The 26,425-nt window shown below is 42.1% G+C and overlaps 1 protein-coding gene across 3 annotated transcripts in view; it reads left to right on the forward strand.

Annotated features, from left to right (window-relative positions):
* The window catches only part of cdk17 (cyclin dependent kinase 17), a 193,425-nt gene that overhangs the window by 44,456 nt on the left and 122,544 nt on the right, over nucleotides 1-26,425 (forward strand). For all 3 annotated transcript variants that reach the window (XM_080207127.1, XM_080207126.1, XM_080207128.1), the window contains exon 2: nucleotides 13,875-14,069. The gene's annotated coding sequence lies outside the window, so the exon portion shown is untranslated. The remainder of the gene's footprint in view (nucleotides 1-13,874; nucleotides 14,070-26,425) is intronic.

Consider the following 26,425-nt stretch of genomic DNA (forward strand, 5'->3'; position numbering starts at 1 on the left):
ATGGTGACCTTTATTTAGAACTTTATTTCAACATTGACCTCTGCACAGTTCTGCTGATTTAACCTATCAATGCCCCCTTCCAGCTCTTTGCTCCCATTTATACTACTTGCTGTGCCACTTGGTGTAATCAGGAAATGTAAATATATGACTTTCTTTTGTGGAATCTTGTCAAAAAGCTTCAGAAGCCTCTATAAATAATACCATGTTAGTTACTTGCTGAAAAATATTCAACATGACTGGATGTGACAGGACTGTAAAGCTTTGATTTGATCTGTTGGGTGACTTAGCTATATTGTCTTTCACATGCTGGATCTGTTGTTTGGCATGCAAATACCCCTGTGTGTAGCTTCACCAGGGGATGCCTCATTTTTAGGTGTTCTGGTGCTGCTCTACATGTGCCCTCCTGTACTCATTAAACCAGGGTTGATTCATGGTTTGATGGTAATGGTAGAGTGAGAATATGTTGGGCATGGATATTAGATGGTGGTTGATTTTCAATCTAAAACCATTAGATTGTGGCTGCTAAAACTAATTTAGCAGCATTAGTTTTGCTGCTGCTAATTGCCCACCGTGCCTCATAAATGTCCACTTTTGAGTTGCCAGATGTGTTCAAAGTCTGTCCAATTTAGCACAGTGGCAGTGCCACGCATCATAATAGAGAGTATCCTCGATGTGAAGGCAGGATTTTGTCTTCACAGGTACTATGCAGTGGTCGTGCCAATACTGTCATAGACAGATGCACATACTGAAAGTAAAGGATGAGGCCAAATAGAGTTTTCCCTCATCACCTGTAGTAAGCTCAATCTGGCAACTGTGTCCTTCAGCACGAGGCCAACTCGGTCAGTAGTGGTACTACCAAGCCACTCTTGTTGACGGACATTGATGTTGCCACCCAGAGTAGACTGTGTGCCCTTGTCCCCCACTGCACCTTCCAATTGGTGTTCAACATGGAGGTGTACTGCTTCATTAGAGGATATGGATGTGGTAGTTGGTAATTAGCAGGATATTCCTTATGCCATGAGACTTTTCATGAGGTTCAAAGTAAGTATTGAGAACTTGCATGACAACTCCTTGAACTTTCATACCACTGTGTCACCACATCCTAATGGACATGTGGTGTAGATGGACAGGACATACCCAGGAATGGTGTTATATGGGACATTTTAGCAAGTATGAATGATATGTCAAGCTATTGCTTCACTAGTCTTTGGGCCAACTATCCCACTTCTGGCACAAGTGATTGGATGTTGGCAAAGTGGACATGCAGGGTTGACAGGGCTAATTTTTGATGTTTAGGTTAATGCTAGATGGTCTGTCCAATTTAATTCCTTCATTCTTTTCACTCTTTGTAGCATTTTGATACATCAGATTGCCATACCATATCATTTCAGAGGACATTTAAGAGTCTTAACATATTGCTGTAGGTCTTGGAGTCACACGTAGGCCAGACCAGATAAAAGGGGCAGATTTCCTTCCCTAAAGGATTTGCATGAAACAGATCAACAAATGGCCATTACTGAGGTTAGCTTTTAATTCCGGATTTATTAATTGCACCACTTCTCTCTGGCATGATATTTTCATGATGTGGGTATGCCGGCGTTGGCCTGGCGTAAACACAGTAAAAAGTCTGACAACACCAGGTTTTAGTCCAACCTATTTGTTTGATAATATACTCACAAGCTTTCGGGGTTAGCCCCTTCGTCAGGTGAATGGAGAGTTCTGGCCTCAGACAGAGCATATAAAGCACAGACAGTTTAGAGATTACTGATTAGAATGCGAATCCTTACACCTAACCTGCTGTTCAAGACCTGAAGTGGCTGATAATGTGAGTGGAAGGAGCACTGATCACAGGTTAAAGAGATGTGTATTGTCTCCAGACAGTACAGTAAGTGAGGTTTTGCAAACCCAGGCAAGTCACAGGGGTTACAGATAGTGCGACATGAACCCAAGATCCCTGTTGAGACCGTTGATAGCCAAGTTCCGCACACATGAGGACGGTCTCAACAGGGATCTTGGGTTCATGTCGCACTATCTGTAACCCCCGTGACTTGCCTGGGTTTGCAAAACCTCACTTACTGTACTGTCTGGAGACAATACACATCTCTTTAAACTGTGATCAGTGCTCCTTCCACTCACATTATCAGCCACTTCAGGTCTTGAACAGCAGGTTAGGTGTAAGGATTCGCATTCTAATCAGTAATCTCTAAACTGTCTGTGCTTTATATGCTCTGTCTGAGGCCAGAACTCTCCATTCACCTGACGAAGGGGCTAACCCTGAAAGCTTGTGAGTATATTATCAAATAAATAGGTTGGACTAAAACCTGGTGTTGTCAGACTTTTTACTATGATATTTTCCACTGAGATGAATATGAAGGTGACTTGGTCAAAGGGGTAACACAGATTTGGGGAAATATTGAGTGCTTCACTCGTCTTTGGGCCAGCAGAATTTTGAAATGCTGTTGTGAAGAGCCCAGCTGTTTACAGAACTACTGCCACAGTACTTTTCCATGCTTAAACTGATAATGGCTGTTATGTGATATAATTTCCTGTTATAGCACTGCCAAAGCAGAAACCCCAAGGTGTATTAGGAAGCCAGACTAGCCCCGAACAATTGTTCTATTTTGGCATAAATGTAAGGAAAGGATGCTTCACCTCAGGAGTGATTCCATTGACAAATTAGGGATCTTTTTATCAATACAAGCTTTATTCATACCAAAGTTTAAATATACCTCTAACAAATTGAAAAGGCTCAACTCTTAACTGTTGAAAAATCTTTATACATGAAAAGAAACAGACTTTTAATTTCTAACTTATTACTGTTCAGGAACAATTAAGCAATATCTCTCTTATAGACTTTGACCTCCCTCTCCCCAGCATCTGTTGTATTCCTTCCAAATAAACCAACTCTTGTAACAAAACACTGAATCTTAAAGCTGGTCCCCCCACCTTAAGCATAAAATATGTTATTAGGACAGTATCATCACAAGCTACAAAAACAGCTCTTTGACTGGGCGACACAGTGGTTAGCACTGCTACGGCATAGTGCCAGGGACCCACGTTCGATTCCTAGCTCGGGTCACTGCCTGTGCAGAGTCTGCGCGTTCTCCCCATGTCCGGGTACTCCGGTTTCCTCCCATAGACCAAAAGACATGCTGGCTAGGTCCATTGGCCATGCTAAATTCTCCCACTGTACCCAAACAGGCATCAGACTGTGGCAACTAGGAGATTTTCACAGTAAGTTCATTGCAGTGTTAATGTAAATAATTTGTGACTAATAAATAAATAAACTTAAAAAACACTTTACCATGATGTTCAGAGTAATGGCATTTAGTTCCATCCCCTCCCAACTCCCTACCCAAAAGATTCTAGCAGTGAACTCTTCACTTGGTGTGGTGAACCATGTGGATCAGGAAGTATACAGGTTTGATCTTGGGTCAGTGCTGGATTACAGATTATAAATACATAGCTTGGGACAAAAGGAAACAAAATGAACAAATCATCTCCAACAATGTCACTTTTGCTACAAATACATTTGTGCGAATTTTGAGTGTGAAGAAAATTTTGGCCTTCTGGTGGTCAAAAAGTCTCTTGACAATTGGTTTCAAAGCTAGGAGGTGAAAAATGGCTCAATAGGTGAGACACCAGAAACCTGCTGTTATGCTTGAAATTGGAAATGAACCTGAGCACGTGCCTTCAGGAGAAGTGACACAAGTTCTGTTGTGACTGCTAAAGGAAAAAAACTCTGCTACTTTTTACATCCTTGATTTGTGATAGCAGTTGGAGCAGAATATGCTGCTAATTGGAAGTAATACTCTATTTTGTTAATGTTGCATTGTCCAAAATCTGGAAGTTAAAGATGGTTGTTGCAGCAGTTACTGTGTTCTGTTCTTTGCAGGCTAGTAAAGCTTTTACTTGTATATAAAATGAGTTACAAAATTGTCTTGAACAGTTTGTCTGCAAAAATATGTTTATACAGAAGTTAAATAACCATTGTGTGTTAATTCACTGGAATTAAGCTTGGCATATGATGAATGGAAAGAGTTGAGAAAATAGATGTGGAGGAAAGCTCTTGTAATGCAAACTTTAACAAAATCTCAACTGTAAGACTTTGGGGCTCCATAGTAATCAGCAAGTCAATTCAAAACTAATTTCAGGCATTCTTCAGAAGTTCTTCAGCAGCATTGTATTGTGGTTCACATAGCACACAGAAGAAGGAATGGATCCATCAGGTCATAGCTTGTAATTACCAGGAAACTAATCCCAGCTGCAGGCTTCAACACTTTTTGACACTGGACGGAAAAGACATCAATTTTAGGCTGGCATAGAAACAAGATCATATTGGTAGCTGTTTTTAAATATACGTACAGTCAATTTACACAATAGGGAAAGCACATTCAGTATCAGTCTTAAGGCACATCCTCCTGAATTTTTGTTCCTACGTCTTTCAAAACTAACAAAGGAATCATCTGCACAATCAGCTGATGCACAATCAGCTGATGTACTGCCTGCCCATGCATCAAATGAAGAACTGATTGAGTCAGCACAGGACAGCATTTTTATTTCTCTTCCATTCAAAGTACAGTAAAGATGGCCACTGTTGTATTTCCCAATCTCAAATAGTCACTAATACAGCTTATTTGGTCATTTTGAGTATCACGAAGTGACTGTATGTCATGTAGATAAACTGTGCTGCTTTGATTTCACCTGTGAAGCTCTATGTGGATATATATGCATAAGGGTTTCTATCATAAGTGTTGTCTTAAATGTGTGCCTTGCTGCAATATGGGTATAAATGATGAGCAGTGAAAGAGCTATCAAGTTCTTGAAGAGCCATTTTTAAATGTGGAATGGATTAGCATCAAATTGTAACACATTCACCTGACATCTGTTTGGTCAGTGGTATTATTGTGCAGTTTTACCATGCTGGCATGCTTACAACACATACTGTCAGGCTCACTATCTTCCAATAGAGTATGCCAAACATACTCTATTGGAGAAGGTGTTGCTCTCATGCCCCCTCATTTCCACTTTAGCAACCATCAACCTGATTTGGACTCTGTTTTATCTCCAGGCTAAAGCTTCCAGGATAAAGGGTGGTACAGTGGTAGCACTGCTGCATCACAGCACCAAGAATTCCAGGCTTTAGTGACTGTGTGGAGTTTGCACGTTCTCCCCATGTGATTTTCCTCTGGGTGCTTCAGTTTCCTCTCTCAGTCCAAAGGTGTGCAGGTCAGGTGATGTGTGAGTTGGGGGATTAGTGCGGTAAATACATGGGGTTATAGGGAAGGGGCCTGGGTGGGATGATCTGTCAGAGATCTGGTGCAGACTTGATGGGCTGAATGGTGTTTTCTGCTCTGTAGGGATTCTATTATTGTGTTTTTTGTTTTCACAGTTTTTTTCCTTGACTTACATTATCTTAGGCATTTCTGGCTGAAAAATATATAATAAATTTGTAGGCTTTTGCTAGTAACAATTTTCAATCTGTGATCAATGACTTTTTAAAATTTTTCCCAATCCATTTGTCAAGTTCCTGCCGTCAAGTTGAACATCAGGCCATGAGTATTTGAGCATACTTGTGAAGTTGGCCCAGTATGATATTCATTTCTGTTATGTGGCCTTACTGCTTTGATGTTCAAATCAAAAATCCTTACGTTCTTAATTGTTTAACACCATTGTGTCTGCTGTTTTGTTTTCTTTTGTTCTGCAGCTGTTGGCTTATTTGTGTGGCCCATGATGCATTTGTCTTAGAAATGTAATTCTGTCTTAAAAAAATGAAATCATCCCCCTAACAGTGCGTGGGAGTGAAGTGCATGGAAACCTGATGTTACCATTCACTATCAGCTGCACATTCTATAAATATTAAAGAATGCACTGTATGGAATTTGTCTTGAGCTGATTTATTGGCAGCTGCCCATGTGATGCTGAAATCCTAATAAATCCCAAATACAGATGTAGAATCAAAGACACTGCTGAGGACAACATTGTGCTTTGGGTAAGCTGTAGATGAGGTGGGATTGAGATGGATTAGAGATGTATTTCTAAGGTAAAAGGGGGCAAGCTTTGCAGTTGTTAGATTGTATAAAGATGGAAGCTAAGCTTGAGCTCACTGGTATGGTAGCATGAATTGAGGTGGAGGTTGATGATAGGTGAGGGCAGTGGCATGTAGATTTTTTAAAATTCATTCGAGGACATGGGTATTTATTTCTTGAACCTATTTGTCCTTACTGAGTGGCTTCCTAGGCCAACTCAGAGGGTAATTGAGAGTCAACCATATTCCTGTGGCTCTGGAGTCGTATTGTAGGCCAGATGAGGTAAGAACGGCAGATTTCCTTCCCGAAAGGACATGTGACCCAGATGGATTTTTCCAGCAATGGTTTCATGGTCATCAGTAGACTCTTAATTCCAGATATATTTTGTTGAATTCAACTTCCACCATTTGCTGCGGTGGGATTCAAACCTGGGTCCCCAGAACATTAGCTGAGTTTCTGGATTAATACTCAAGTGATAATGCCACAAGGCCATTGCCTAGATGTTGGGATAAACTTTAGTTTTGCTGTTGGAAAATTTGACTTGCACAGATAGAACCATAGAACAGTACAGCACAGAAACAGGCTCTTTGGCCCTTCTTGGCTGTGCCGAACTATTTTTCTGCCTAGTCCCACTGCCCTGGACCATATCCCTCCACACCCCTCTCATCCATGCATCTGTTCAAGTTTTTCTTAAATGTTAAAAGTGAGCCTGCATTTACCACTTCATCTGGCAGCTCACTCTACACTCCCACCACTCTGTGTGAAGAACCCCCCCTCCCCCTAATATTCCCTTTAAACTTTTCCTCCTTCACCCTTAACCCATGTCCTCTAGTTTTTTTTCTCCCCTAGCCTCATTGGAAACAGCCTGCTTGCATTCACTCTATCCATATCCATCATAATTTAATACACCTCTATCAAATCTCCCCTCATTCTTCTACTCTCCAGGGAATAAAGCGCTAACCTATTCAACCTTTCTCTGTAGCTTAGTTTCTCAAGTCCTGACAATATCCTTGTAAACCTTCTCTGCACTCTTTTAAACTTATTAATATCCTTCCTGTAATTAGGTGAACAAAACTGCACGCATACTCTAAATTTGGCCTCACCAATGTCTTATACAACCTCACCGTAACATTCCAACTCTTATACTCAATACTTTGATTTATAAAGGCCAATGTTCCAAAAGCACTCTTTACGACCCCATTTACCTGTGACGCCATTTTTAGGGAATTATGTATCTGTATTCCTAAATCTCTCTGTTCTACTACACTCAACAGTGACTTTCCATTTATCCTGTATGTTCTACCTTGGTTTGTCCTAATGTGGTAAATTGGAACAGCAAATTTGTTGATACTACCTCACACTTGTCTGCATTAAACTCCATCTGCCATTTTCAGCCCATTTTTCTAGCTGGTCCAAATCCCTCTGCAAGCTTTGAAAACCTTCCCCACTGTTCACTACACCTCCAATCTTTGTATCATCAGCAAATTTGCTGTTCCAATTTACCACATTACCATCCAGATCATTGATATAGATGACAAACAGCAATGGGCCCAGCATTGATCCCTGTGGCACGCCGCTAGTCACAGGCCTCCACTCAGAAGCAATCCTCCACTACCACTCTCTGGCTTCTTCCTTTGAGCCAAGGTCTAATCCAATTTACTACCTCTCCATGTATACCTAGCAACTGAGTCTTGACTAATCTCCCATGCAGGAGGTAGCTGTCAGAAACAGTTGCAGAAAATAGAAATAGTTTGAAGGTCAGTAGTTCAAAGGTAGGACTGAGTGACTTCCTTCAAGATTATGTTACTAGAAGCAAGTATATGAATGTTAAAAAGAGGGAACCAAGGATGAAGCTGTGAAGGACATCAGACGTTACCAAATAACTACTTCTGGGACTATCATTAGAGGTGATGTAATACCTATTATGTAACCAGTAGTAGGAGGAACTGTGAAATGACTAGGTCTTGAAAATTAAGGAAACGCACTTGAAGTGGTAACTGTATTAGGGCAGCAGAGTGGAAAAACAGGATCAATTACATTCTAACTGAATGTCATTTTGGGGCATAAAATAAAAATGCTGCAGATGCTGGAAATTTAAAATAAAAAAACAGCGATGTAAGTACTCAGCAGGCCTGATAATGTCTGTGGAGAGAGAAACAAAGTTAACAAAATAGGGACAGTTGGTTCAGTCTCACTTAGGTGGCTTGGTTTAACATCTGATTGGAAAGTCTTGAATAGAGAGAGATTGTAATGTAACTTGAGACAGACAGTGAAGTTCTCGTTAAAGAAAAATATTACAGCATAGGAACAGGTCCTTCAGCCCTCCAAGCCTGCACCGACCATGCTGCCTGACTTAACTAAAATCCCTTACCCTTCTGGGAAAAAATCAAAATGAATGATCTCATGCTAATATTAGTAGAACAGACAAATCTTTTGATCTCCTGAAGAGTTTTCCTCTTTCATACAGTATCAAAATAGGTTAACATGTTTATTTATCTCTTGGTTGTCTTGGAAGTTATATGTATGTTTAGAAGAGTCAATGTAATTCATAGGTGATTTTAAAAGAGCTTTGAGCTGTTTTCATGACAGTAAGGTATCATTTTTAGTTCTTGCCGCCCTGTGTTCTTTGCCAACATGACATTAAATATTATGCAAGTACCTTTAGTTTAAGTCCTTTAAATATTGCATATGCTTTGTAAATATTTCAATTTGCTTTAGACCATAGAGTCAGAATTAAGCCACTCGGCCCAAGGAGTCCACTCCGCCATTCAACATTGGTTGATGTTTTTCTCATTCCCATTTTCCTGCTTTTTCCCCATAACCTGTGATCCCCTTATTAATCAAGAACATATCTGTCTCTGTCTTAAAGACAGTCAATGACCTGGCCTCCACAACCTTCTGCGGCAAAAAGTTCCACAGATTCACCACTGTCTGGCTGAAGAAATCCCTCCTCATCTCTGTTTTAAAGGCCTGAGATTGTGCCCTTTGGTTCTAGTTTTTCCAATTAGTGGAAACATTCTGTCCATGTCCACTCTATCCAGTCCTCACTGTATTTTGTAAGTTTCAATAAGATTTCCCCCCCTCATCCTTCTCAGTCCTAATGATTATACACTGTATTTTTTAATGCTGTGATTGTTGTGTTGATACTAAAGCATTAAACAGTGCTTCACATTACTAATGGTTTCAAATAAGTAGCGTATCCTGTTGCATTGTTTTTAAATTGTAAAATGTATGTCATGTGCATCTGTTGTAATTCCCCAAAATATGATTGCAGCTCATGAATAATCAGTATGCTACTGAAGCACTCAAATGTGTTACTTCTAGCACTGCAATTGTGTCAACATTTCTGACATTTTGAAGATTCATTATAATAGCAGGAAGTTTGCACAATATCCCCCAGGAGCAGACTGGCAGGCAGGGGTGTGTAAAATTGGGTTGCATGGCAGAAGGGGTTGTTGTTCGTTGATCGTCATCGATGAGGACCTCGATACCATTAATCATTTTGAGGATGGTTGCAGTGTGTCCGAAAAATGACTGATCAGGCCAATTAGGGCAGAGAACTGCAGTCAGTCCTCGTACTAAACCAGTGTCGGAGACTAGGAAAGCAGGTAAGTGGTTCAGGCTCACTGGGTCATTCAGGTAAGCTCCGGTGAGGTGTGACCAATTTGGCTTTGCTCTTTATGCTGGGAGGCACACAGCCAAGAGTACCTGTCATCAAGGGATACCTTGCGATCTTACCAGTGGTACCCCTTCTGATTTTTGCTGCACGCCAACTTCAGGAGAAGTGTCATAAGCAGAATCGCAAGCTCTGCACAACCTTTCTTGACCTTGCGAAAGCCTTCGACACTAAGTCAACAAGGCCTGTGGAGGATCATGTCAAAGTTCGGCTGCCCCCCCAAATTCATTCAGATGGTACGCCGGTTCCATGATGGCCAGAGTACTGGATGGTAGAAAATCCTGAGGCATTCCCAGTCATCAATGGTGTCAAACAGGGCTATGTGCTCGCACCCACAGTATTCAGCATGATGTTTACTGCCATGCTGAATGATGCCTTCCAGGACAGTGTTGCTGGAATCAGCCTCAAGTACAGAGTAGATGGGAAGCTTTTCAACCTGACGAGACTTCAAGCTATTACCAAAGTGAAAGAAACTGTTCTGAGAGATTTCCTCTTTGCTGATGACTGCGCCCTGTATGCTGGCTCAGAAAGAAGTCTGACATACAGCACCGCAAACTGGCTCAGAGCCAGAGATGCACGTCAGTATGAACAAATTTTCCACGGCTTGTGACAACTTTGGACTCACCATCAACATTAAAAAGACCGAAGTCATGCACCAGCCTGCTTCTCATGCACCGTACACAGAACCCATAATCACAATCAAAGGGCAGAAACTACAGGCAGTGGACCAGTTCACTTATCTTGGCAGCACCCTCTCCCAAGCAGTGACGACTGATACAGAAGTTAACTGCAGAATAGCAAAGGCAAGTTCTGCTTTCAGTAGACTGCGCTCCACTGTATGGGAACGTCGAGGAATCAGCCCAGCAACAAAACTGAAGGTCTACAGCGCCGTGGTACTCACTACCCTCCTGTATGCCTGTGAAACGTGGACTGTGTATCGAAGGCATGCAAGACAGCTCAGTCATTTCCACATGACTTGTCTTTGCAAAATATTACACATCAGATGGCAAGACAAAGTACCAGACACTGAAGTTCTCTCTAGAGCAAGTCTACCATCAGTCCACACACTGCTGATGAGAGCGCAGACCCGGTGGACAGGTCGTGTCATCCGTACGTCAGACGAGCGCATACCCAAGCAGCTCCTTTTTGGGGAACTCTCTGCTGGAAGATGCTCGCATGGAGGGCAGAAGAAACGTTTCAAAGACACACTCAAAGCCTCCCTCAAGTCACTTGGCATTGACATGACCACCGGGGAAATGCTGGCACAAAACCACCCTACCTGGCGCTGCCTCATTCACAAAGGCTATCAAGCTTACGAAGCAAGGTGTATTGCTGAAGCACAACTTAAGCGCGAGCTGCGCAGGTCCAGAGCCACCAGCGCAACAACTACAGTGTCTACACAAGTCTGTCTAATATGTGCCAGGATTATGGGTTCTGTGTATGGTGCATGAGGAGCAGGCTGGTGCATGACTTTGGTCTTTTTAATGTTGATGGTGAGTCCAAAGTTGTCACAAGCCGTGGAAAATTTGTTCATACTGACGTGCATCTCTGGCACTGAGCCAGCTTGCGGTGCTGTATGTCAGACTTCTTTCTGAGCCAGCATACAGGGCGCAGTCATCAGCAAAGAGGAAATCTCTCAGAACAGTTTCTTTCACTTTGGTAATAGCTTGAAGTCTCGTCAGGTTGAAAAGCTTCCCATCTACTCTGTACTTGAGGCTGATTCCAGCAATGCTGTCCTGGAAGGCATCATTCAGCATGGCAGTAAACATCATGCTGAATACTGTGGGTGTGAGCACAAAGCCCTGTTTGACACCATTGGTGACTGGGAATGCCTCAGGATTTTCTACCATCCAGTACTCTGGCCATCATGGAACTGGCGTACTATCTGAATGAATTTGGGGGGGGCAGCCGAACTTTGACATGATCCTCCACAGGCCTTGTTGACTTAGTGTCGAAGGCTTTCGCAAGGTCAAGAAAGGTTGTGTAGAGCTCGCGATTCTGCTTATGACACTTCTCCTGAAGTTGGCGTGCAGCAAAAATCAGAAGGGGTACCACTGGTAAGATCGCAAGGTATCCCTTGATGGACAGGTACTCTTGGCTGTGTGCCTCCCAGCATAAAGAGCAAAGCCAAATTGGTCACACCTCACCCCTCACTGGAGCTTACCTGAATGACCCAGTGAGCCTGAACCACTTACCTGCTTTCCTAGTCTCCGACACTGGTTTAGTACGAGGACTGACTGCAGTTCTTGTGGCGCTTCGGGGACTGACCAGCTGGCTACTGGCCAGTTGCCCTTGGCTTCAGGGCCAGCACAGGTGTGTTCAACCTTGACTTTCCAGTTGCTGGTTAGGGCCATCTGCATTAGAAACATTGAAACTAGAAACAAGAGTAGGCCATTCAGCTCTCTCAGCCTTCTCCACCTTTCATTTTGATCATGGCTGGTCATCAAATTCAATATCCTGATCCCCTTCTTTCCCCTTATCCTTGATCCCTTTAGGCCCTAGATTGATATCTAATTTCTTCTTGAAATCTTGAAGTACTTTCTGTGGAAGTGGATTCCACACTTTTGCCACCCTCTTGGTGAAGAAATCGTTTCTCACCTCAGTTCTAAAAGGTTTATCCCTTATTCTAAAATTATGACCCCTAACTCCGGACTTTCCCAACAACAGGAACATAAGAAATAGGAGCAGGAGTAGGCCATCTAGCCTTTCGAGCCTGCCCCGACATTCAGTGAGATGATGGCTGATCTAAAGTGGATCAGTTCCACTTTCCCGCTCTCTCCCCATAACCCTTCCCTTGTCTATCAAAAAACTATCTACCTGTGACTTAAATATATTTAGCGAGGTAGCCTCCACCACTTCAACGGGCGGAGAATTCCAGAGATTCACCACCCTTTGAATGAAGAAGTTCCTCCTCAACTCTGATCTAAACTGCACCCCCCCCCCCTTATCTTTAAGCTGTGCCCTCGAGTCCTGCTATCCTTTCTAAACAGGAAGAATCTCTCTATTTCTACCCTATCCATGCCCTTCATTATCTTATATATCTCTATAAGATCCCCCCTCATCCTTCTAAACTCCAACAAGTACAGACCCAGTCTATTTAGTCTCTCTTCATAGTCCAACCCCCTCATCTCTGGTATCAGCCTAGTGAACCTCCTCTGCGTTCTTTCTAAACCTACCCTGTCTAACCCTGTTAGAATGTTATGCGTTTCTAAGAGATCTCCTCTCACTCTTCTAGAATCCAGTTAATATCCTAACCAACTTAGTCTCTCCTCATATGACAGACCTGCCATCCCAGGAATCAGTCTGATACTCCCTCTATTGCAAGGACATCCGTCCTCAGATGAGGACACCAAAACTGCACACACTACTTCAAGTGTGATCTCACCAAAGCCCTATGTGATTACAGTGAAACATCTGTCCTGTACTCAACTCCTCTCTCTGTGAAAGCCAACATAGCATTTACCTTTTTTAGTGCCTGCTGTATCTGCACGCTTGCTTTCAGCAACTGATGCACAAGGGCACCAAGGTCTCTCTCAATTTACACCCATTCAAATTATAACCTGGCTTCCTGTTATTGCTACCAAAGTGGATAACCTCACATTTATAATCCACATGCCATGCATATGCCCACACCCTCATCTGGTTCAGATCATGCTGAAGTACCTCTACATCCTCCTGACTGCTCACCCTGGACAATCGTGGACAATATTTTTCATTAAGATCTTTTAATTTCAATAAATGGGATTCCATTGGATAAACTTGCAGTATCCTCATTTGAACATCTGACCTTTTTTGTTCTACACGAATGCCTATATTTTAACGGCTATTGTTGCAGATGATTGGAAAGTGATAAATTGCCTGATCTTCTTTGTCCTTTTTTTTCTCCCTTGCTAATTTTGTTCCATTATTTATCTCTGGGAGTCATTAATTCCTTTACAATGGCTATGATTCCTTGGGTGGTGGTCTCAAGTGACCGTGATTGAGTGTGAAGTATCAGCAGGTACAGTTCAGGTGTTGGCGCATCAGTTCAAATGCTGGTATTGTGAGTTTAATATTTGAAATTAGGTAATAGAGAGACTTTTTGCCTTATCTCTGAAAGTATTGTATTTCTTATGTATAAAAAGCCAAACTACTAACTATTCATCATAACTATTCCTTTCTTATTACAGCACGTGCTTATCTACAAGAAGAATAGAGCAACTGTTGGCTTCCATATGTCAGTGTTTCAGTAATTCATTAGAAGATTGAAAAATAAATAGCAAACCCAATTGTGAAAACAAACGTTGAACTTTAAAATCGGAAACTGGAGAATGAAAGCATAGAAGAATGACCAAATTCAAGGACTGAACCTGTGATTGAAATATGTGAGTGAACTTCGTTGTGAATATTAGCTTTGTTGAAAGTTTTTTTTATTTATCATTAATTGAAGAAAGAAGAATGTTGTTTGGCTGCAAAAGGAGTGTAGTCTTTTGAGGAAAGTCTTAATTTGAGTACTCCCTATTTGTGAAAGTAATAACTCTGAAATTCTTTAGTGCAGCTAGCAATTCTTGTTTCATGGCCAAAAAACTGAACCAACAAGCACCAAATTCCCAAAAGCATTCAGTTTGTATAACCTTTTAAGTAGTGCTAGATTCTGTGCTCTTTCAATTCTCATCCCTTTACATAATCATTTTTCCAAAGTGTCGTAACAGAGGACATGCAATTAATTGTTGGTGTAAATAAAGCTCACTTTAATTGACCCACTTAGTTTCCCCCCAGTGAGGCCAGCCTTGGTTAATTGGTCTCACATCGGAAACTGATCTCGAGTTCAAGCACCATTAGAAAGACTTGAGCACGTTACCTACAATCTGCCTGTACTGCTCTGTCAGAGATGTGCTGCCTTGTTGATGATGTGCACTCAGTGGATTTAAAAGATCTGCTGATATTTCTTTAAAAAGTTCAGGAAAGATCTTGTATTAAAGCAAAATACTGTGGATCCCAGAATCTGAAACAAAAATACAAAATGCTGAATAGTCTCAGCAGGTCTGACAGCATCTGTGGAGAGAGAATAGAGCCATAGTTTTGAGTATGGATGACCCCTTGTCAGAGGCAAAGGGTCATCCAAACTCAAAACATTGGCTTTATTCTCTCTCCACAGATGCTGTCAAACTTGCTGAGATTTTCCAGCATTTGAGTTTTTTGTTGTGGCGGGGAGATCTTGTGTTTCATTCATGTCTCAAACAGCAGCTCTAAAACTGCTCTTGCTGCTGTTTGTGGAACCTTGCTGAATTTAAATTGGCTGCTGTGTTTTACCAGCTTATAATGGTGACTACGTTTCATCAGTACCATTAACTATGGAGCATTTGGGATGGCTGAGGTTTTGAAAGGCATAGCATGAACGTGAGTTCATTCTTTAGGCAGCAAAATGGTAGATCTGCGATTATTTCAGATTTTGCTGAATATGAATAATCTATTGCTTCTGTCTGTTGGTTGTGACACTGATTAAGGTGGAAAGGGTTTTTCCAACTCAAGATAAAGCTCAATGGATGTCTGTCCTGGAGAACTTCTTGGCCTATGTTCCAAATCGTCCCTGTTAATTTCTCACTGGTGGAAATCAGGATGGTTTGGGGACCTTGGAATGGATCTTGTAAAAAAAGAAAAGTCCCGTGACACTAGATCTTACACTGTAATGTTCAGTTTTATACTCCACTTCCTGACCATTTGTTTTCTTTCCTGTGAGACTCTCTAGTTCTTGGTTCTCCTTTTAGGGTCTGTATTTGCACATTTCCATCCATTATTGCCCTGTTGTTGTTTCAAATGTGTAACATTGAAACATCCCATTTTATTTTGGATAACTTTTTTTTGCTTCCACAGGCTCCAAGTATGACACTGATGAAATTCCACTCTAGATATAGCGACAGCACTTGTGCATTTGTCCAGAAGCAATGAGGGGATTTCCGCAGATTTTCCTCCATTCCTTCAATTACATAGTGTTCTCTTCAGCCTGTGTAAGATTTTCAGTAAGGGGGTCGTACTGATTTTTCTGTGATGGATGATTCTATTCCAGACAAATGTCGCTAGCTTAGATGGGCATTTTGGTCAGCATGGACCAGTTTGGGCCGAAGGGCCTGTCTCCATGCTGCAGCTTCTATGGTGACAAGGAGAAATGCAAGATTTTATGGTCAAGATGCAGTCAGGGCTACGTGGGAAGAGCAGATTAATTGGGTTTTTGCACTGAAGTTCATATCCAAGTTGAGGAAGATGTTAAATACTGAGTTTGGAAGATTCAAAATCTAACATGAGTAACCTTTAAGAAAGAGATCTTTTAGATCAGGCCTGGGTGCAATCAAATAAGAGGGAAAGGCAGGGGAATAAAAGTCAGCTGCTTGAATAACAAGGGAGATAGCGAATGTGATGAAACAAAAAATAAAGGTGTATGTATGGTATGGCAGCTGAATTCTTCAAGCAAGAATTCAGGCAAATACGATTACGCAGACTCCCTTTGAAAGTGAAGCACAAAATACAGTGGGCAAAGAGGGAATATGAGACTAGAATGGCAGTTAATATAAAAGGGAATCCAAAAATATTCCACAGGCATGTAAATAGTGGGAAGGTTGTATGGCTGGGACCTATGAGAGACAAAGAGGTGATGCGTGTTTGAACATGGTGGGAAGGCTAAAATACCTAAAGACTACTTTGTATTGGTGTTTACTGAGAGATAGGATGCTGACAAAATATCGATAGAGGATGTGGTTAAAATTGAAGAGGAATTTTAGCTATGAGGGTGAGTTGGAGTATATTGGGTTGTTCTCTTTTGAGTAAAGGAGATTGAGGAGAGATTTGATAAAGGCAGACAAGACCATGACAGGTTTAGAAAAGGCAGACAAAGAAAAGCTGTTCTCGTTAGCTGAAAGTACAAGGGCGTGAGGACAGATTTAAGGTTTCTGGCAAGTAAACCAAAGGGCTGAAAGGAAGAACACTGTTACATAGCAAGTGGCGATATCCTGGAATTCACAACCTCCAAGGATGGAAATGGAGAGAATGAATGATTTCAAAGAAAAATTTGCTAACACTTAAACTCAGAGGGCTTGGTGATGTTATGTTGCAGGCCAGAAACTCCCAGATGTTTTATGAAGATAGCTTAGACCTTAGTTTTTACTTTTGAATTTGTCACGGGTGAGCATAAGGTGTTTCACTTCAGATTCAAGTGACTGCGCTAGGAAGGTTTCATCAAACAAAGTTTATTTAAGAATACAGTTAGAAGACAATAAGAAAAATTAGCATAACTTTTACCACTTGCAAGAATTGACCATGATAAAGTATAAACCTTAATAGCTAGCTTTGATTCCGCATCAAACAACACCCAACAAACATACACCTCTTTCTAAACTATGCACAAAAAAAGCCACGTGTGTTCACATGATGCTTGATTTTTCAGCTTTTTAACACCTGCTGTGAATTGGTCCTTTGAATGTTGGATTAAAACTGAGGCTTCCCAGTCCTGGAACTTTCAGGACACCACTGGGGAGAGAGAGAGAGACACTGCCTGTCTTTATCAGCTTCTAGCTAACAACACGCAGGCAGCAGAAGTTCCAGCTCCAGGGAAAGAGGGAAATCAAGAGACATTACTCTCTGCCTACCATCCAAACAGCATCTGAGAATAATGAAACTAAAACCTTGCACTTTACTGTGGCGGAAGAAAACTGTCCCCATGCTCCAAACACAATTCCAAAAGGACCGTAAGACTTGAGGCACTGCATTAGTCCAGATTAAAAATAAACAAGATGTCCATTATATTGCTTCAGTAACAAATAGAGGATATTGGTTACAGATATTATGATGACAATAAAATCTTACTAAGGAACTGTTGAAAAACCTGTGCAAAAACATGAATCAAATACATTTCTTAAAGGCACAGTTTCATCACAGGGATAGAGTTGGAAATGGGATTCTCATTGAGCTGAATGGCCTCCTGAAGGTACTCCTATGCCGGAGGTTAAGGATTTCAATCCAATAGTAAAGAAGGAGCACTGGGTGATTTGTTTTCAAGTTAAGATGGTTGTGACTGCCAGGTGCTGGTGATCCAATGCCCTTGTTTTTCTATATGGCAAAGGTTGTGGGCTTGGAAGATGATGTCAAAGAAGCGTTAGCAATTTCCAGCAGTGCATTAAGAACCATAGAACAATACAGCATAGAAACAGGCCCTTTGTCCCTTCTTGTCTGTGCCAAACTATTTTTCTGCCTAGTCCCACTGACCTGCACCTGGACCATATCCCTCCACATCCCTTTCGTCCATGGTACCTGTCCAAGTTTTTCTTAAATGTTAAAAGTGAACCCACATTCACCACTTCATCTGGCAGCTCATTCCACACCCTCACCACTCTCTGTGTGAAGAAGCCATCCCTAATATTCCCTTTAAACTTTTCCCCCTTCACCCTTAACCCGTGACTGCTAGTTTTTTTTCTCCCCTAGCCTCAGTGGAAAAAGCCTGCTTGCATTCACTTTTATCTATACCCATCATAACTTTATACACCTCTATCAAGTCTCCCCTCATTCTTCTATGCTCCAGGGAATAAAGTCCTGACCTACTCAACCTTTCTCTGTAACTCAGTTTCCCAAGTCCCGGCAACATCCTTGTAAACCTTCTCTGCGCTCTTTCAACCTTATTAATATCCTTCCTGTAATTAGGTGACCAGAACTGTACACAATACTCTACATTTGGCCTCACCAATGTCTTATACAACCTCACCATAATGTTCCAACTCTTATACTCAATACTTTGATTCATAAAGGCCAATGTACCAAAAACACTCTTTATGAACCTATTTACCTGTGACGCCACTTTTAGGGCATTATGTACCTATATTCCAAAATCCCTCTTCTACTATGCTTTTCGGTGTCCTACCATTTACATGTATGTTCTACCTTGGTTTGTCCTTCCAAAGTGCAATACCTCACACTTGTCTGCAATAAACTCCATCTGCCATTTTTCAGCCCATTTTTCTAGCTGGTCCAAATCCCTCTGCAAGCTTTGAAAACCTTCCTCACTGTCCACTACACCTGCATTCTTTGTATCATCAGCAAATTTGCTGTTCCAATTTACCACATTACCATCCAGATCATTGATATAGATGACAAACAACAATGGGCCCAGCATTGATCCCTGTGGCACACCGCTAGTCACAGGCCTCCACTCAGAAGCAATCCTCCACTACCACTCTCTGGCTTCTTCCATTGAGCCAATGTCCAATCCAATTTACTACCTCTCCATGTATACCTAGCGACTGAATCTTCCTAACTAACTTCCCACGTGGATGTTTGATACTGCAGCCACAATGTGCTAGAAGTGGAGTGACGGAATGTTCAATATGGTGGATTTTTAATATTATTATTCATCTATGTGATGTGAACATCCGTGAAAAAAGTGATGATAAGCTGCCACCTCTCACTTGGAGTTTTTGTGGTGCAGATATACTGTTGGGGAGAAAAATACAGCTATTTGGCTATAACGTACTTCATTCTCTCACTCTTGAGAAAATCAGGCAAAGACTGTTGGAAATTCAGGCAAGGTCTTTATTATGAATTATAGTATGGGTGGCCCCAGTGCTTCAACTAGTGGTTTACCAGGGAGAGTCCAGATCCAGGAATTACCACATATTTATAGTTGAGAAGAAATTAGTACATACCAATCAAAAATTTGCACAGCAGTTATATCTATATCCAATCTCAACTGTTGATTAGGTTTGTATCATCTGTAACGTAAGTATATAGCTGTCCAATTACAACTTGTGTAGGTCTACTTAGTTATGATATTACCAATCATGTATTTCTTTGTACACAATTATGAAGTTATCTTTCTAACCAGAGATATATCAACTCACCTGTCCCATCGTCTCTTACTAGAACTGATACCAAGCTACAGCTGTGCTTAATTCAATGGAAGTCTTGTGTGTTTGCTGTGTGGCTGAATCCTCCCCTTGTAACTCGGAGCTTTATGCTCCTTGTCACTTACCTGGGTCTACTTTAATCTAGGTTTGTGGTTTTCTCATAGTTTTCCTATGTGAGTTTAGCAGCTTGCAGCCTAATGTGTCTTTAAACTTGTGTGATTATTAATCTTTTAATACTCACATTGCTGTTTGGGAGAGATTTCCAAGATCTTGACCCAGCAATGGTGAAGATGTGGTTCCACGTCAGGATGCTGTGAGACTTGGAGAGAAGCTTGCTGCAGGCGGTGGTGTTCCCTTATGTCTGCTGCTTTTTTTCTTCTGGATGGTAAAGGCCATGGGTTTGGAAGGTGCTGTCAACGGAGCCTTAGTTAGTGCAGTACAATTTGTAGATGGTAAACATTTCTGTCATCTGTTGCTGGTGAGTGAGTGAATTTTAATGATGATGAATGCGGTGCTGACCAAGCAGGCTACTTTGTCCTGGGTGGTTTGTCCTGAACTGCCTGACTGTTGTTGGAGCTACACTCACCAGTCAAAAGGAGAATATTCCATCACATTCCTGATTTGTGCCTTGTAGACCACCTTTAGGAAGTTAGAAGGTGAGTTACTAACTGCAGGATTCCTAACCTCTGACCTCCCCTTGCAGCCACGATATTTATATCGTTAGTCCAGATGAGTTTCTGGTCAATGGTGAACCCCAGCATATGTTGATGGTAGAGAATTAAGCAATGATAATATTGTAAAATGTATTGGGGATATAGTTAGATTCTTATTGGATATGGTCATTGCCCAGCACTTGTATGTTGTTAATGTTTTGTATTACTACTAGAGCCCAAGCCTGAAAGAAATCCCGGTTTTGCTGCATTGCGGGTACAGGCAGACTGCTTCAGTACTTGAGGAGTCACAAATGTTACTGGACATTGTGCAATCATCAGTAAATGCACCCACTTAGGACTTTATATTAAAGAGGAGGTCATTAATGCAAGAAGATGGATAGACTTAGGACATAACCCTGAGCAACTTAGCAATGTCCTGGGATTGAAATGATTGATCTCCGCGTACAACCATCTTCCTTTGTGCTAACAAAAATAGGAAATACTGGAGAAACTCAGCCGATCTGGCAGCATCTGTAGAGAGAACTAGAGCCAATGTTTCAAGTCAGGATGACCGTTCAGAGCTCTGACAGAGGGTCATCCTGATTCAAAACATTGGTTCTATTCTCTCTCCACAGCTGCTATCAGATCTGCTGAGTTTCTCCAGTATTTTCTGTTTTTGGTTTCAAATTTCAGAATCTGTAGCGGAGTCATAGAATCCTTCAGTGCCGAAGGAGACCATTTGGCCCATACGTCGACCACAATCCACCACCCAGGGCCTATCCCCACGACTCCATGCATTTACCCAGCTAGTACCCCTGAAACTAAGGGGCAATTCAGCATGGTCAATCCACCTAACCTGTGTATCTTTGAAATGTGGGAGGAAACTGGAGCACCCAGAAGAAACCCACACAGACACAAGAGAATGCAAAAACTCCGAACAAACAGTAACCCAAGCTGAGAATTGAACCCGAGTCCATGTGCCACCGTGCTGCCTGCAATTATTATTGTGCCACCATGCCATCCGCTAGTATTTTGCTAAGTATGGCTCCGATCACTGGACTGCTTTCCCCTTGATTCCTTTTGATTTCAATTTTGCCAGGGCTCCTTGATGTCACACACTCAGTCATAGGAATAAAATTACAGAAATCCTACAGTGCAGAATGAGGCCGTTCAGCCCATCGAGTCTGCAACGGCCACAATCCTACTTAGGCCTTATCCCCATAACCCCACATATTTACCCCACTAATCCCTCTAACCTATGCATCCTGGGACACTAAGGGGCAATTTAGCATAGCCAATCAATCTAACCTGCGCATCTTTGGACTGTGGGAAGAAACTGGAGCACCTGAAGGAAACCCACGCAGGCATGGGGAAAACGTGCAAACTGCACACAGACAGTGACCCGTGCTGGGAATCGAAACCAGATCCCTGGAGCTGAGGGGCAGCAGTGCTAACCACTGTGCCACCCGCAAATGCAGCCCTAATGTCATAGAATGCCTACAGTACAGAAAGAGGCCATTCAGCCCATCAAACCTACACCAACAACAATCTCACCTAGGCCCTATCCCCAAAACCCCACATACTTATCCTGCTAATTAATCCTCCTGTCACTAAGGGGCAATTTAGCATGGCCAAATCAACCAAACCCATGTGTTTTTGGATGTCAAGGGAAGTCAGTCTCTCCTCAGCTCTGGAATTCATCTGGTTTGTCTGAACCAAGGCTGAAATAAGGTCAGGCTGTGGCAGAACCCAAACTGAGCCTCAGTGAGCAGATTATTGGTGAGTAAATACATTAACAACACAGTTAATGAAACCTTGGGCTTGATTTCATGAGTCGCCTAATCCCACTCTCCCTGGCTAAAATGATCCCACTGGCTGCCAAGTTCTGGGAACGGTGTTAAATGGTTAGAAGTAGAACTTCCATCCATTGACTCCCACCTACGCTTCCTACTACCTTGGAAAAGCAGCCAGCATAATCAAAGACCCCCACGCACCCTGGACATTGTTTCTTCTACCTCCTTCCATTGGGAAAAAGATACAAAACCCTGAGGTCACATACCAACTGACTCAAGAACAGCTTCTTCCCTGCTGCCATCAGACTTTTGAATGGACCTATCATATATTGAGCTGATCCTAGCTACTTCTGTAACATATATTCTATCCCCTCTCCTTTCCTTCTCCCATATGTAAGTTTTATCTGTATAGCATGCAAGAAACAATACTTTTCACTGTATCCCACCCAATATATGTAACAAATCAAGTCAAGACCTACAAGCCAATCATTTAATAAGCCTGTATTCTCAATAGTTGAGAGTGGCTGGTGCTGGGGCTACAGGCAGTCCCACCACGTTGAGGAACCCTGGTTAGTCGCAGATGACTATACCAGTGAGGGGAATGGGGCCCTCAAAGGGGAAAGCAACCTCTGGCCATCTGGGACTATGATGCTTTCACTTACTTTGTAGTGTTAATGTAAGCCTACTTGTAACACTAATAAATAAACTTAAACTTGCCTGACCTTAACTTGGGCAGCTATCGCAACCGACCATCCTGGTTATTTTTGTGGCAATGCCTGGTGCTGCTCTTGGTATGTTCTCCTGCTTTCCTCATTGAACCAGGTATGCAGCCCTGGTTTGATGGTAGTAGTAAAGTGAGACAAATGCCAGGGCCTGAGATACAGATTGTGGCTGAATAATATAATTCTGCTGATGCTGATGGTGCACAGCATTTTCTGGATATCCAGTTTCTAGCTGCTGAATCTATCTATGTTGAAGTGCAAGTGCCATGCCAAATGATGGAGTCCATCCTTGATGTGGCCACAAGAGTTTGCCTAACCTTTCCAACCTTTCCTCACAAGACAACCTCTTAATTCTCTGAACTGCTTCCAACGCATTTGCATTCTTCCATTTAAATGTGTGTGGTCTTACCAATGCCTTGCATAATTGAAACATAATCTCTCTAGATTTTATTCAATTCCCCTCACAATAAACACTGGCATTCTATTGGCTTTCCTAAATACTTACTGTACCTGCATTCTGACCTTTTGTGATTTGGGCATGAGGACACCAATATCCCTCTGTAATTCAGAGCTCAGCAATCTCTTTCCATTTAGATAATGTTTATTTTATTCTTCCTGTCCAAAATGGACAATTTCACATTTCCCCACATTCTATTCCCATATGCCAGATTTGTGTTCACTTATTTAACCCATCTATATCCCTTTGTAGCCTCCTTATGTCTGCTTCACAACTTACTTTCTTACCTATCTCTGTGTTATCAGCGAACTTAGCAATTGTACCCTTAATCCCTTCAACTAAGTCATTGACACTCATTGTAAAACAAAAATGAGGCCCCAGCACTGATCACTACTTGTTACATCTTGCCGAACAGAAAATGCCTACTGTTTCCTGTTAGCTAGCCAATTATCTTTCATTGCCAATGTATTATTCACTACACAATAAGTTTTAATTATCCTTTGATGTGGTATCTTTTTAAAAATTATAGGATGTGGTATGCCAGCATATATTGCCCTTCCCTAATTGCACTTCAGGTGGTGGTGAGCTGCCATCTTGAGTGCTACAATCCTTACAGTATAGGTACACCCACAGTGCTATTCAGCAGGGAGTTGCAGAATTGTAACCCAGTGATAATGAAGGAACAGAGATATATTTCCAAGCCAGGATTGTGAATGGCTTGGAGGGGATCATCCAGGTGGTAGTATTCTGAGGTGTTTTCTGCCTTTGTCCTTCTACATGGTCGTAGACCCATAGCTTTGGAGTGTGTGGTTGAAGAAGCATTGCTGAGTTCCTACAGTACATTTTGTGCACACAACTGCCACTGTGGGTTGGTGGTGGTGGATGGATGCCAAGTGGGCTGCTTTATCCTGGCATGGTGTCGAACTTCTTGAGTGTTGCTGGAGCTGTGTTCAATTGATTTGATTTAATTTATTATTGTCATGTGTATTAGTAAACAGTAAGAAGTGTTGTTTCTTTCGTGCTACACAGACAAAGCGTACTGTTCATAGAGAAGGAAACGAGAGAGTGCAGGATGTAGTGTTACAGTCACAGCCAGGGTGCAGAGAAAGATTCAAAAGTGTGGCAGCAGGAAGGAAGCTGTTCTTGAGTCGGTTGGTGTGTGACCTAGACTTCTGTAACTTTTTCTGGCAGAGGCAAGAAGAGAGCATGTCCAGGATGTGTGGGGTTCTGAATTATGCTGGCTGCTTTTCCGAGTTAATGGATGGCAGGTTTGTGTGATAGGATGGGCGTCATTCACAATCATTTGTAGTTTCTTGCCGTCTTGGGCAGAGAAGCTGTGATACAAACAGGAAGAATTCTTTCTAAGGTGCATCTGTAAAAGTTGGTGAGAGTTGGAGCAGGCACGCCAAATTTCCTTAGCTTCCTGAGAAAGTAGAAACTTTCTTAACTAGAACGTCGCATTGAGGGACCCGGACAGGTTGTCGTTGATCTAGATACATAGAAACTTGAAACTCTTGATCATTTACATTTCATCCCTGTTGATACTGACAGGGGAATGCACTCTATTATGCTTCCTAAAGCCAATGACTATCCCCTTTGTTTTGTCGACATTGAGGGAGAGATTATTGTCACTGCACCAGTTCACCAGATTCTCTATCTCTTTTCTGTTCCCTCTCATTTTTTGAGATCCAACCCACCATGGTGGTGTCATCAGCAAACTTGAAAATTGAGTTGGAGGGGAATTTGGCCACACGGTCATAAGTGTACACAATAAAGGATGAGGACACAGCCTTATGGGGCACCAGTGTTGAGGATAATTGTGGAGGAGGTGTTGCCACCTATCCTTACTGATTATGGTCTATGAGTTAGGAAGTGTAGGATCCAGTCGTGGAGGGAGGAACCGAGGCCTTGGCGTTTGGAGGTGAGTTTTGTAGGAATATCAAGTGTTGTTTGAACTATAGTCAATGAATAGGAGTCTGACATGTGTCTTTGTTATCTAGCTGTTCCAGGATTGAGAGTCGAGGCAGGGAGATGGCATCTGCTGTAGACCTGTTGAGGCAATAGGCGAACTGTAGTGGATCCAGGCAATCTTTTTAGTTTATTTATTAGTGTCACAAGAAGGCTTACATTAACACTGCAATGAAGCTGGAATTGATCCATGCCTTGACTAACCTTTAGAAACACTTCATAATCATGGATGTCAGAGCCACCAGGCGGTGGTAATTAAGGCAAGTGGCCTGGCTTTTCTTTGGTATAGGGATGATAGTCGCCTTGAAGCAGATAGAGACCTTAGGCTGATGTAAGGAGAGGCTAAAGATGTCTGTGAGTACTCCCGCCAACTGGTCTGCGCAGGATCTGAGTTCTCATCCAGGCCAGTTGTTTTCAAGAAGGCTGATCTGAAGTCTCTGGTGACCTCGATTATCGGTTCATCTGAGGCTCCTGGGGTGGAATGTGTGCTCTTGCTGACCTTTTGCTCAAAATGGCCACAGAATCTGCTCAACTCAACAGGAAGGAATACATTGATGCTGTGTTCTACATGCCTTCATCTTGTAGCTTGTTATGTTTTTCAGACCTTGCCATAGTTGGTGGGAGTCTGTGTGGCTAGCCTGGGACTCTAGCTTGGTCTCGTACTGTCACTTGGCATCTTCAATGGTTCGCATCCATGTATTCATATAGCTTTAAATTAAGGGGTGGTAGATATAGGACAGATGTCAGAGGTAGGTTCTTTACCCAGAGGGTGGTGAGGGATTGGAATGCCCTGCCTGCTGCAGTTGTAAATGCGCCTAGTTTGGGGGCATTTAAGAGATCCGTGGATAGGTTTATGGATGGAAAGGGATTGGTTTAGGTTAGAGAGTCATTGCTTTTTTAATTGATCGGCGCAACATTGTGGGCCGAAGGGCCTGTTCTGCGCTGTAGTGTTCTATGTCTATGTCTATGAGGGGTGTCTTTATCACCCTTATGCATTGTAGATGGTGGACAAGGTTTGGAGAATCAGGAATTGTTATTTGCTGTAGAATCCCAGCCTCGAAGCATGGTATTCATGTGGTTTTTCTAATTAAGTTTCTGGATAAAGAGAGTTCCCAGTATGTTGCCATTGGGGAATTCAGCAAAGTAATGCTATTTCATGTCAAAGGGAGGTGGTTATAGAGTCATAGAGGTTTTCAGCATGGAAACAGGCCCTTCGGCCCAACTTGTCCATGCAGCCCAGTTTTTACCATTAAGCCAATCC

Source organism: Carcharhinus amblyrhynchos, chromosome 19, assembly GCF_965287045.1.
Source record: "Carcharhinus amblyrhynchos chromosome 19, sCarAmb.v2.hapA, whole genome shotgun sequence".
Taxonomy (NCBI): Eukaryota; Metazoa; Chordata; class Chondrichthyes; order Carcharhiniformes; family Carcharhinidae; genus Carcharhinus; species Carcharhinus amblyrhynchos.